A 14,454-nucleotide genomic window follows, 5' to 3' on the forward strand; every position below is an offset into this window, starting at 1 on the left:
TGTATTTGTTTTTTTTGTTGTTGTTTTGTTTTAATGCCCTCTCATTCCCAATTGTGACCTCTGGTCCCATCTTTTCCCTCCTGTTTCACTGAGTAGGGAGGAGGAGGCTTCTTTTTTTTTTTTTTAAATGAAAATGACCCTATGAAACTGAGTAACGAATACAGTAAGGAAGTTCTATCCACTTAACAAGAAATTCCTAGCAATTCACAAAACCTTTGTTCATTTTATTTCCCTATAATGAAGTCTTACAACCATCTCATTTAACACGAAATTAAGTGTGTCAGATTCAAAATTTCCTTCAATTTTCTGAGGTCATATAAAGGCTTTCATCCTCCTAGATCATTGTATTTTGAAACCATAATCAAAGGTTTTTTGAGTTATTGTAGATGAGATGGGTAGATGAGAATTAGATATATAAAATATGTCCAAGGGGCGTCTGGGTGGCTCAGTGGGTTAAAGCCTCTGCCTTCGGCTCAGGTCATGATCCCAGGGTCCTGGGATTGAGCCCCGAGTTGGGCTCTCTGCTCAGCAGGGAGCCTGCTTCTCTCCCTCTCTGCCTGCCTCTCTGCCAACTTGTGATCTCTGTCTGTCAAATGAATAAATAAAATCTTAAAAAAAAAAATTCATTTCTGCACATTCTAATGCTTCTATTTTTCTGAAAAACTCTTTTTTTCTGTAATCTAGGAGACTAGATTATAACTCGTAGAGCCCATATAAAATGAGAAGTTTGTATTAGACTCAAAAGATCTAAATAAATGGTATTTATACATAGAAACCAAAGGATATTTTGTATTAGGGTTCATCTGTCAAAATACAATATATTGTATTATACTAAGTGAAATAAGTCAATCAGAGAAAGACAATTATTATATGATCTCACTGATATGAGGAATTTGAGAAACAAGACAGAGGATCACAGGGGAAGGGAGGGAAAAATGAAAAAAGATGAAACCAGCGAGGGAGACTCTTAATCTCAGGAAACAAACTAAGGGTTGCTGGGGGGTGAGGGAGCACGGGTGGTGGGAGGAATGGGGGTGGCTTGGTGAGGGATATTGGGGGGGGGTATGTGCTATATGGTGAGCGCTGTGAATTGAGTAAGACTGATGAATCACAGACCTATACCCCTGAAACATTAATACATTATATGTTAATTTTTTAAAAAACCATATATTTACAAAAATAAAAAAGAACCATTAAATAAATTTAATATTATCAAATAAGCTTACAGTCAGTGGAGCATGCAACTATCAATCTTAGGGTTTTGAGTTTGAGCCACATGTTGGGTAGAAATTACTTAAAGAAATAAAAAAGTCTTTGAAAATAATTTAAGTTAAGGGGACGCCTGGGTGGCTCAGTGTGTTGTTAAGCTGCTGCGTTCGGCTCAGGTCATGATCTCAGGGTCCTGGGATCGAGTCCCACATCCGGCTCTCAGCTCAGTAGGGAGCCTGCTTCCCTCTCCCTCTCTCTGCCAAATAAATAAATAAAACCTTAAAAAAAAATTTTAAGTTAAACAAAACAGGCTTAACATAATCTCTATCACAAATGATGACAAGTCACAAACATCGCTATTTTAATTCATCAGATAATACAATAAATTAGAAAATGATAGAGGCTCTGTCAGCTCACAAGGAAGGTTAGGGATAAAACAAAATCTTAGAAGGAATAAGTTAAAACCTTAGAGATTCCAGGAAAGAGAAAAAAAGAGACCTAGTAAGACCCAAAACAAATTTCCGGAGCAAGAAATTTAAATTATGCTTTGAATAACAGACAAAAGGTGACAAAAATTGTTTACCTTTGCCCAGGTGTGACATGATTCTCCGCTGGAACAGCTGAGGCCGTGAAGACCTTTGTTTCAGAAAGCTGTTTGGAAAGTAATAAAAAAAAAAAAAGACTTTGCTTTTATTTTACAGAACATGAAACTAAAAATGTATCAAATTTCTGACAATTTTCCGTCAATGGTACTCTTATTACACTTCACCCAAAAAGTAGTCTAAGAGAAAGAAAATACATTAAGTGATGATGACAAGTAATATTGTTCAGGTGAAGGTAATTTTAGATTGGCAAACCCATAAAAAGGATTTCACATCAGGGAAAGAATGAAGTCAAGTCAGAGCAGGGTTCTATTTGACATTACACAAAATGAGAAAACAAAATGACATTATACAAAACGACATACACAAAAAAAAACCACCACAAATGCCCAACGTTTGGAAGGGCAAAAAAACCCTGACATTTTCTTTCCCCCAAAACAGATGGTTTTAGTATTTTTGTTATTAGTAAATCTGTATTTCTTTTTTTTATTAAGTCATAGGTTTCCATTTTTATATAGAAACAACTCTGTTGAGGTTATACCACATTCAATAATCAGATAATGCTCAAACCAAATAACTTAAGTTTTGTCATGTGAATATGTCCATGAAATCATCACAAAATCAAGACAATGAACATAGTACCCCAAAAGTTTGCTCCTGTCCCTATGTAAGCAATCCCTCCTACTATTTACCTTAGCAACCACCAATGTGTTTTCTGTCACCAGAGATGAGTGTTTTAATTTCTAGAATTTTAAGTGGAATTTTAAAATATGCAGGTTATTTTTTGGTCTGGCTTTCTTCAGTGAATACAATTATTTTAAATTTATACATATTGTCTAAATGCCCTTTTAAGTATTAAGGACCCCAGAATAAAATTTTTTGTAAGTTCAACTCACATTATTGAAAGGTAGGCTCTTCTCACATTTTCAAAGTGTGAGCTTTCAAAGGCTGAAAAATGATGACCTAATGAGATTATGTGAGAAACTGCAGAAAATCTTTCAAAGACTGCTGTAATACTTATCAACTCTAACAGTCTCAGAACTCTGAAACACTGTATAATAATCAGGTTGCCTTACATATTAATATTCTGGCAGGGGCAGAGTAGACAGTAGGTGTCCGTTTTCTATAAAAAACAAATAAAAAGGGGTACCTGGGTGGCTCAGTCGGTTAACTGGCTGCCTTTGATTCAGGTCATGATCCCAGGGTCCCAGGATTGAGCCCCACGTCAGGCTCCCTGCTCAGGGAGAGCCTGCTTTTCTCCCTCTCCCTTTGCCTGCCTCTCTGCCTACTTGTGTTCTGTCAAATAAATAAACAAAATCTTAAACATAAATAAATAAATAAATGAATGAATAAATAAATAAATATAAAAAAGTGCTGAATAGGAGTTACACGCAACCTGTTCCAAGGTGGTATCTTAAAGAGTCCCCAAGGAATTCATTTTTGCCTTAACTCTATTTAATACCTAAGATTCTATAAGACACAGAGAAAAGCAATAAAGGAGTAACTGTGAAAAGCAAAGCCACAAAAACAGTAAACAGTTCAAAGCAAATGAGAGAACCACATTAACCACTGACATCCTCTTTAACCTTGGTAGAATACAAAAAATTAGTTTCCTCCTTCTCTATTTTCTAAAAAAAGGAGAGGGGCAACTACTGGCTCAGCCAGTAAATCATGATTCTTGATTCAAGCCTCACGTAGTAGGTGCAGAAGCTACTTAAAAATAAAATCTTTTTTTAAAAGTATGTAAAAGTAAGCAATCTCAGATTTCAAGAGACACAAGCTGTATTTTAGAATTTGTGAAAAGAAAAAAAATCAAAAGAAAATACATAAAAATTATTTAAAGTGGCTGCAACCTGGCTGGCTCAGTTAGTAGAGCATGCAACTCTTTGATCTTGGGTTTGCAGGTTTAAGCACTATGCTAAATGCAGAAATTACTTAAAGGGAAAAAATGGAGTAGGGAAGGAAGGGTTAATAGGTATTGTTGTTTTGGGTTATTCTTAGAGATTTACTTATTTATTCAAAAGAGAGAAAGTGAGTGTGTGGCAGGGAGGGAGAATCTCAAGTAGACACCTGTTGAATGTGGAGCCCAACATGGAAACCTGACCTCACCACCCCGAGATCATGACCTGAGCTGAAAACAAGAGTTGGACCCTTAATTCAGACTGAGCCCCCAGGTACTCCAACAGTTATTGTTCTAAGTTCTTTTTTTTTTTTTAAAGATTTTATTTATTTATTTGATAAGAGAGAAATCACAAGTAGATTGAGAGGCAGGCAGAGAGAGAGAGGGGAAGCAGGCTCCCTGCTGAGCAGAGAGCCCGATGCGGGACTCAATCCCAGGACCCTGGGATCATGACCTGAGCCAAAGGCAGCGGCTTAACCCACTGAGCCACCCAGGCGCCCCTATTGTTCTAAGTTCTACATAGAATTTTCTATTTTGCCTTAGATTACTCATGTTTCAATCACCATTATTTTATATCAGGAAAGTTTTAAATTTTTGGATACTTTGAGAAAAGATATCCAAATTTCCTATGCTAATTCTTATCATTAATTACAAATTATACTGTGACATAATATGGACTCTCCAGAATATTAATCTCTATGTGCGTACGTTTGAACTGCTTGTTAACAACATTCACTGGAAGACCTCATCTAACCCACAGAACAACTAATCGAAAGTCAAACAGGATAACTGTTATGATATTCATTACACTGGGCGGAAAAGAGAAGGCTCAATAAGGAAAGATGCATCACTCAAAGTCAATAGGTCAGTTCAGTCAGAATTTGAATACAGGCCTTTTTTCTTTTTTTTAAGATTTTATTTATTTATTTTTAAAATATTTTATTTATTTATTTGACAAAGAGAGATCGCAAGTAGGCAGAGAGGCAGGCAGACAGAGAGAGAAGGAAGCAAGCTCCCCGCTGAGCAGAGAGCCCGATGCGGGGATCGATCCCAGGACCCTGGGATCACAACCTGAGCCGAAGGCAGAGACTTTAACCCACTGAGCCACCCAGGCACCCCTATTTTTATTTATTTGAGAGGGAGAGAGAGGAGAGCACAGGGGAGGGGGGAGGGAAAGGTAGACTCCCGCTGAGCAGGAAGCCCAATGAGCTGTTCATTACTAGGATGCTAGGATTTTGACATGAGTCAAAAGCAGCCACTTAACCAACTCAGCACCCAGGCACCCCATGGCCTTTTGCATTCTGATCCCCTGCTCATCTTCTAACCTGCCTGCTGACCCAGACAGGAGCCAAAAAGCTCCTAGCTCTAAAGCTTCTAGCACTGAAAATATTTCTTCCTCCCAAACAAACACTTGGCAAAAATTCTAGTAACAAAGACACTGAAAAATTGAACAGCTCTGTTTTCAAGTAAGATGAAAGTTCCCACAGCTGCTCACTCTATCTCTTCCTTCGTCACTGGTACCCATCCCTCCACTGATTCAAGTAAGCATCTACCTAGTCCATCATCCTCCTATTACCAGTACTACAGAGCCTGATGACATCATACCCCAAAGATTTATGGTTAATATATGGCAGAAGTGAATACATACCTTAAATCTCAATCAAATGAGCACTTCTAATTGTCTCGCTTCCCTCATACTCCAAACCCAGTCCTGCTCACTAACAAACCAGATACAATACTGCTTTGCAGCAGAAAAGGGGTGGCATACTGTAGGTCATTTCTTTAAGAATGTACTTGTAGGGGTGCCCGGTGTCTCAGTCTATTAAGCATTGACTTTGGCTCAGGTCATAAATTCACGGTCCTGGGAGTTTGCCTGTCTCTCTCCCTCTGTCCCTCTCCGTTTGTGCTGTCTCTCTCTCACTCAAATAAAATCTTTAAAGTATATATATTCTTATAAAATAATAAATAAAAATATACCTGTTAAAACGGTAGGGGAGGGCAGGAAATTTTTCTCAGGAAAAAAATTTTCAAAGTCGGGGTCATTTTATGATATTAAAGGTCAATATTGGGGGCACCTGGCTAGCTTTGTCAGTAGAGCATGCAACTCTTTGGTCTTGGGTTCGTGAGTTTGAGCCTCATACTGGATGCAGAAATTACTTAAAAATGAATAAATTTTAAAACCCATTATTTAAATAAATAAAGGCCAACACTTATATCATCTCTTTATTCTCACCCACACAATGTTTTGCTCTCAATGATGTACATATACCTGTTCTGGAGCTTGAGAGTCAAACAGAAAATTGGTACAAAACATAAAATATAGGGCTACTTGTTCAGTTATATTTTATTAAGTTAAATTCTTTTTTAACCAAATAATATCTTATGCTGGGACCAGAGTTACAGATCAACACTACCAGAACTAAAGTAGTACACTAAAAAATGTCTATGGAATAAACAAATATAACAAGAATCTAGTTTTTTAAGAAGAAGGGGTCGGGACCTAGAACCAGAATCACTTATTCAGGTTAATTTCAGCTGTGACCCAAACACCATCTCCATTAAAAAAAAAACACTATAAAAAATAAAAGGTCAGGGCAACACCATCAGTTGATTATCAGAACGAAGAAGGGATGCCTGGGTGGCTCAGGTGGCTAAGCATCTGACTTTGGCTCAGGTCATGATCTCAGGTCCTGGGGATCAAGTCCCACATCTGGCTCCGTGTTCAGCAAGGACCTTGCTTCTCTCCTCTCCCTCTGTGCCTCACCCTGCTTGAGCACTTCTCTCTCACTCTCAGATAAATAAAATCATAAAAAATTTAAAACTTTTTAAAAAGAACAAACAAAAACAGAAAATAAGTGAAAAAATGATTTCAATCCGTTTTACTACTGGTCATTTTTAAATGGGTGCTTTAGATTTTTTTTTTTTTTTTTAATTTGACAGAGACACAGCAAGAGAGGGATACGGGGGGGTTGCAAAGGGGAGAAGCATGCCTCCCATGGAGCAGGGCACCTGATATGGGGCTTAAACCCAGGACCCTGAGATCATGAGCTAATCCAAAGTCAGCAGCTTAACAGCAGAGCCACCAGGCACTCCAAAGTGGATGCTTTTAAACCAAGTTTCTTAAAAAATCTCAACACCCCCAACTTCCTTCTGAGAAGCATTTGCTAAAAAAAAAAAACATGATCATCACAGATATCCAAAAAAGAATGAACAACTATAGGTCTCCAGCTTTCTTCAAGGAATGTATACCCCTATCAAAAACCAAAAGGAAGACAAATCTAATCTGATGCTAAATACTTACATCTTCAGTCCAGTCGTCTGTTGTCCACTCTTCCACAGAATTCTTCCAGGTTCCTATTGACAATAATCACAGTTTACATCACAAAAGCCAAATACTATCTTACTCCAAATAATTCTTGGTTGTATACTGCACAAGATGTGTCATGTATCTCATGAATTTAGTTTACCAATCCAAGAAATATGAAGCTATTCTCATAAAATGTCATGTTGTCAAATACCAACTTAGCTAGCTACTATGCACATAAACTCAAATCAATTTCTCAAACTTATTTTGCATCAGTGTAGATCATATTCAAGCAATTCTGCCATGAGTAAGAAAGTATGAACACAGCACAAGTACAATGAGATCCTTATGATATATAAAATTTAAAACAGAACAAAGTTAATTATGAAGCTGGTCTGCCTTGGACCCTAATTTTTCATGTTGATTACTGAATTCATAGACACCTCCTTGTTGTAAGGTATTTGTTCCATTCTATGATTTCCTAACAGTCAGTCCTGCTGACATGAAGTACAGTGCTATAACTCCTGACTGGGTACAGACGATCCGCTCAACACCGCTCAACTGTTACAAGAAACAAACAGCTACCAAATTATTAAGCGTTTTAAGAAGAAAGCACTTGTGGGGGCACCTGGGTGGCTCCAGTCAGTTAAGTGTCTGCCTTTGGCTTGGGTCATGATCCCAGATGGAGTTCTGGGATCAAGCCTGAAGTCAGGCTCCCTCTTCAGCGAGAGTCTGCTTCTCCCTCCCTCTCTGTCCCTTCCTCTGCTCTTGCTGCTCTCTCTCTCCTCTCGCTCACTCACTCACTCTCAAATTAATAAAATCCCCTTTTTTAAAAATTTAAAAAAAAAAAAAAAAAAAAGCATTTGTGTCCAGAAATACTGACTTCAGTATTCAGAGATCCTATATGAGTACAGGTCCATTATTTTTTAACTACACATGCAAATACACACCCAGAGGAAAAGAAAAAATTTAAGATTTTATTTATTTATTTGTCAGAGACTTTGCGCGAGCGAGCCAGAGTGCACAAGCAGGCAGAGGCAGAGAGATAAGCAGTCTCCCCGCTGAGCAAGGAGACTGATGTGGGACTTGATCCTAGGACCCTGGGTATCATGACCTGAGATGAAGGCAGCAGCTTAACCAACTGAGTCACCCAGGCGTCCCGAGAAAATGGTTTTTTAAAGAAATATACTAAGATATCAACTATAACTACAACCAGGAAGACTGTGGATGTTTTCATTCCTTCCCAAGCGAAGAAGAAATGAGCTGAGCATCTGACCTATAATGAGGTCTGTGTGTGGAGAGGACAAGGGAAGAGAAGAAAGGAGGAACACTCTTGAGAAAAAAGGGCAGGTAACCAGAGCTAATCTCCTTGGAATGAAGTCAATAACCTAATAACCAAATGCCTCATAAATAGATGGTTATTACCCTAGGAAAAGAGTCCTTTCTCATTGGAATGCTTCTGATTGGATGTCCCTAGTTTAGGACTGGTTATGGCAAACATAGAACTGATGAATGTATGCAGTATGGCTCCCTATAAAACTATCACCTAAGATACGCTTCTACCTGGAAGATTTTTTCAAACCTGAAAATATTCACTGTTGTGAGAAACCTACACACCTCACTGACAGACTTCATCTATTATTGTGGATCATAGAGCATATATACTATAAGAAGGAAGAATGTGGATACAGGTACTCATTGTTCTTCTGTGCTCTCTCAACTGCATGTATCCTCGAAATATCTGTAAAGATTCAGAGAGAGAAAGATCTCAACTGACAATCTGATCCTTTGCACTGGTTTAAATTCATCATCACCTTTTAATGATTTCCATAATTTCCATAATTTTCCAAAAATACGTGAAACAAATATGAATTAAACATCGTCTAACAACATCTTGCTGCATTAAAATATTTTTTCTAAACTAGAGAAAAGTTATAGTTTAAGTGAAAAAAACAAAAGGTGCAATTAGTCCCCGTCTGAAATCAGTACTGAAATCTGGTTCTCTAAGACCTCTGCAACAGGCTTCGTAGAGATCTCCTCCCTGTACCCAAAACTAAATAAATCTAAAGCAGACGCCATCTACCTATTCTCCATTCTTATATTCCTTCTACAATGTGCCTTTCTTCTGGGTACTAATACATACATAATCTCAATCTATCATCCAATTTTTTTAATACATCAAGACTTCTCTAAGTAAAAGGTAATAGTTTTTTTAAAAGGACACAATTTAATTTAAAGGAAATGATAACTCACACAGTGTTCTTGATGCCACCGTTCATCCAACCTACTACATGATCATGCTGTCAAATTCATCATAGGAGAGACAGTATTCTAAAGATTAATTAATTTTATGAAAAGCTGAGGCTCAACCTGAGCAGTTCTTCTAGGAACTTTCCTAAGCAAGAAACAGAAAACAGGGGCACCTACCTATCTCAGTCAGTAGATGATGGGACTCTAGATCCTGGGGGTTGTAAGTTTCAAGCCCAACCCTGGATATAAGAGATTACTTAAAAATAAAATCTTTAGGGGCACCTGGGTGGTTCATTTGGTGAATTGGCTTGCCTTTTTTTTCAACTCATGGTCATGGCGCCCCCATAGTCCTGGGATCAAGGCCCCCACATCAGGCTCCTTGCTCATCACGGGCCTGCTTCTTTTCTTCTCCCCTGCCTGCCATTCGTGTGCTATGCTCTCTCTCTTTTTCTCTCACTCACTCTGGTCCAAATAAAACATAAAATCTTAAAAAATAAATAATGAAAAATACAATCTTGGGGGAAAAAAAAAAATCTTGAAAGTTGAAAAAAATAGCCCGCAAGATATGTATAAAGAAAAGGGATACTCCAAAGGAGAGGAGAAAAAACATGATGAAGATATTAAAAAGCCTATCTACAAGGGGTGCCCTGGGTGGCTCAGTGGGTTAAGCCGCTGGGGGCCTATCGGCTCAGGTCATGATGCCAGGGTCCCCTGGGAATCGAGCCCCGCATCGGGCTCTCTGCTCAGCCGGGAGCCTGCTTCCCTCCTCTCTCCTCTCTGCCTGGCCTCTCTGCCTGCTTTGTGATCTCTCTCTGTTTAAATAAAATAAATAAATCTTAAAAAAATACAAAAAATAAAAATCCCTCTACATAAAAGTATTAAAGTATCCTAAAGTTTTACAATGTTCTTTTTTTCAAAAACTTTTAAATTGTGAAAAAAAAAAAATTTAAGTTGTGGTAAAATACTCAGTAAAAATTTACTATTGTGATCATTTTTATATGTACGCAGTCAGTATTTACGTTAAAGCCCACTTTCACTATACATGATGTAGAGAGACTTGGCCTAACACTCTTGGAGATATGGGTATTTTTAAAAACAATTTTAAGAACACAAATTTAGACACAGAGAATCAGTCAGAACCTAAGTACATTTAATAAATGGCAGAAAACCAACGTAATGTAAGTACACAAGCATAAAGACCAACAATGGGTAAAGTTGGCTTATATCAATGGCCATCCACACGGTGCCATAGCCACCTTAATCAAAATTCAGGGCAAAAATGCCTGCAGTACCCCACTCCTAAATACAAAGCATACATAGTTAAAATTAAATGAGACATTAACTATAGATGAATTTTAAGCTCTCGACCCTAATCCCTACCGGTTAATATTAGATTATAACAACTGAACACCTGTTGGGTCCCCATTATAGAACGATAAAACCTATACCTTCCACCTACAGGAAACATCAGGACAACATTATTTATTTTTCAGCTTTTAAACAGAATAATTTTGAGGTGCATGGCATTAGGTCAAAACCCAACTATTCAAAGCACACATACATAAGGAATAGCACACCACTATAGGAAAAAGGAAAACATGGAAGTTCCAAAGACCTATGGTGGGGTTCCGATGGCCAATCTGATACAAACCCTGTCTATTAATCAAAAGTTTGATATTTAATCAAGCATTCGTAAAATTAGTTTGTTATTACATTATTTTCACGTTATTAAATTTTTTCTTAGGCTATCCTTGAATTTAAATGGGAAGTATTTATCACCGTTTAAGAGACATTTCCTTTCCCTTTTAGTAGCTCTTGTGCCAACATGCGGCTTAAAGCCGACCCCAAAATCAAAAGTCTCCACAGGCCCCCATGTACTTAAGCCAAAAGCTAAAGGCCCCTCCTTTTCAGAAGTTTCCATAAACTCCTGGGAAATTTTTTTTAATTTAACAAAACCATACCTTTGAGTCCATAAGGATTTTTTTTGTTTTGGCAATCCTAGAGCTCCACACTTATAAAAGCATCTTGATGTGCCAGTTCTCCCTGCAAATCGTACCAAGGGGAAGGTCTTAAACGATATTTTAAAAAACTATTCATGCAAAAAGGAGAAACTGGGTCACAACGTTAGAAGAAATGCCAAGGTGATTAACTCAAAAGTTGTAAGTCCATACTGTGCATCAGAGGAATAAAAACCTAACTTCCTGCCTGCTAATCCATAAATTTAACAGGGCGCCTCTGTGACTCAAGTAATATAAATCGCCCTCTTAGCCAGATGGCCCTTTTTTGAAATCATATCAATTAGCAAAATCACACCTAGCCCTTGGTTCACGCACAACTCTCGTCCCACTGGGTGCTCGGGGGGAAGAGCAAGGCCAACGTATTAAGGCAAGTTATCTTATAGGAATTTATTACCTTTACTAAACTAGCAATTCCCTGACTAGCACTCTTTAGTCCCTATTTTTGGTTAATGGATAGTACTGGCCTCTGAATTGAATGGTATCCCACACTATTAAATCCTGGTCCAAAAGTCAGAGTTTCCTGAGGAGCCTATAATTTATAGTTCTGAGGGCTCGAACTTAGCAACTTCTCGTTTCCTAATCACAGAGGCGATGCTTCCAGCTGTCTATGAATTGCCCCTAGAAGACACAGCCAATGCTGCTATCAACAGATATCCATCTAACTGTATTCTGTGGCACTTCACACACATTTGGCTTGATTTTTTAGCAGAGGATCAGACTCAGCTACCTAAATGGAGAATGAGGGGATAGGGACGGGTAAAGAGATAGAGACAAGTCAAAGGTGAGGAAGGAACAAGGTAAGGCGAGAATTAGAAAAAGGAAAGTTACCAGTTAATTTCAACTATTGCAACATTCACTCGTACTCAACACCTCGAATTTCAAAAATGCAGTAAACGTTATGATAAAAGCTAACTTTTACATTCTTGGTGCAGTGTTTTTGTGTGGTCTATGTTATTCAGTTCCTCTTCAATACGAAAACAAAGGTTGGACATATGAAGACTATTGTGAATATAGGCTATTCATACCGAGGACATGTCATGAGTTCCCAGTTTATATCTGACCAACCCCTATCACTAATACCTGGTAGCTAGCTTCAGTTTCCTTCCATAAAGTGGCCATTTATTGTTTTAGGATTTTTTTTAAAGAGTTATTTGATTTGACTACAAAGAGCGGAGAGAAGTAGAAGACACAGCAGGCAGAGCACAGGCCATAGGAAGCGGGAGTAGAAGAGGGCCTCGCACACCGAACACCGAAGGATGGGCCGTCAATCCCAGGGCTCGCGATCCCATGCGCGCGACCCCACTGGGATCCTGACTCTGAGCTTTGAGAGGTAGCCACTTATACCTAATGATTGTCTAGACCTCAGCGTGGCCCCCTATAGTATTTTTGTTTTTTTTAAAAGTAACCTCTACAGCAAACCATAAAGACATGAACCTAATAACTCCACCCCTCACTGTTCGCATACTGTTCCTCTGCCTGATTAAGCCCATCAGGCACACTCTCTAAGAGCTATTTTTATTAATGAAATAATAGGCCACGCCAATTATTTATGTTTTAAAATTTGATTATCATCTCCTGTACAGACAATGGACAATGATGGAGCATCTGTGTTATTTTTATCGTCCTCATCTTGAAGTATCCTTGTTCAAGTCAAACTTTTTCCTCATTTTTTAAATAACTTTTTATTTAAAATAACTAACATTCAACATAGAAGTTTATCGGCATCAACCTAAATGACTATACATGCGCCCATAATATAATCAGCAAAACAACTAACATTACAGAAAAAAAAAGTTGCTACAGAGGCAGAACATGGATGGCTCAGTCGGGCCTTAAAGCCTCTATCTGGCCTTGCGGTTCAGTCAGAGAGCAAGTCAGAGGGGGGTTCTGATCCCAGGGATCGCTATAGGGTGAGTCCCACGTCAAGATCCTGCTCAGGGCGGGGAATCTGTTCTTCTTTCTTCAGCTCGCCTCTGCCTACTGTATTTCCATCGCACCCTGCTTGTACCACTTCTCTGATCAAATAAATTAAAACAAAACAAAACTAGGAATAGATTACGAGGTGTGTGTATGAATTTCTAGGTCATGCTTTTTATTTTGTACAATAACATCTAAGGGGCGGCTTGGTGGCTCAGTGGGTAAAGCCTCTGCCTAATCCACTCAGGTCAATGATCGCTCAGGTGCCTGGGATCGAGCCGCTATCGGGATCTCTGCTCTGGTCGAGATCCTGCTTCCCTCCCCCGCACCGTCCGCCCGCCTCGCCTCCCTGGCGGTACATTGTGATCTCTGTCAAAATAAATAAGTAATAATCTTAAAAAAAAAACAAAAAAAACAACTTGAAAGAGACCTCCCACCCGCGCAAAAAACAAAACCTTAACCACATTATAACGCCATCTTAGGTAAACTCATTACCCTTAACGTTTATTCCCTAATGTATACAAACCACACCACTATCCTATTTCCAGACAACTTTATTCATTTTTTGGTTTTCATTTAAATTGCTCATCCCTTATTTTATCGGGCTGCTTGTTTTTTATGAGTTAAGATTCTCTTTTTATATTCTGTGTACAAATCCCTTTTCAAATGGGGTTTTGGAGGTGCCTGGCTGGCTCAGTCAGTAAAGCATGTGACTCTTGATCTCTGTGTGCAGGTTCAGACCCAGGTTGGGTGGAAAGATTACTTAAAAATAAAATACAAAAATGGGAGTTTTATATATTTCCTCCTAAACTATGCCTTGTCCTTTCATCTTATTTTCTTCTCAAGAACCAAGTTTTTCTTTCATAACTTGTGCTTCTTGTGTCCTATAAGAAATCTTGCCTAACCCAGGGTGACCTGAGAGTTGCCCTGTATTTCTCTTCGGAAGTTGTCCTTTCCAGTTTCACATTTAGAACTATTACCTACTTGATTTATTTTTGTGTGTAGGACAGTATAATACATACCACTAAACTGCCTTGAAACTATTGTCTAAATCAATTAATTAGCCATCTATCTGTTGGTTTATTCTAGATATGCTATTACATAATTGATCAGCCTCAATGCTTTGCCAAATCCACAGATCATTGGATTAACTTTTAAGGGCACCTGGGTGGCTCAATGGGTTGAGCTTCCAACTCTTGGTTTGGCTCAGGTCATCATTTCAGGGTCATAAGAGAGCCCATGTTGGGTTCCATG

General features: G+C 38.5%; 1 long non-coding RNA gene across 1 annotated transcript; it reads right to left on the bottom strand.

The window, feature by feature from the left end:
• Window positions 1-1,827: 1,827 nt before the first annotated feature.
• LOC123390309 lies at window positions 1,828-8,718 on the bottom strand. The gene is made up of 3 exons (XR_006604911.1): window positions 8,633-8,718; window positions 7,013-7,065; window positions 1,828-1,860 (listed from the first exon to the last, which is right to left on the bottom strand). It is a non-coding gene; the product is annotated as an uncharacterized LOC123390309 (long non-coding RNA).
• Window positions 8,719-14,454: the final 5,736 nt, after the last annotated feature.

Source organism: Mustela putorius, unplaced genomic scaffold, assembly GCF_011764305.1.
Source record: "Mustela putorius furo isolate JIRA1106 unplaced genomic scaffold, ASM1176430v1.1 tig00537299_pilon_pilon_pilon, whole genome shotgun sequence".
Classification (NCBI taxonomy): Eukaryota; Metazoa; Chordata; class Mammalia; order Carnivora; family Mustelidae; genus Mustela; species Mustela putorius.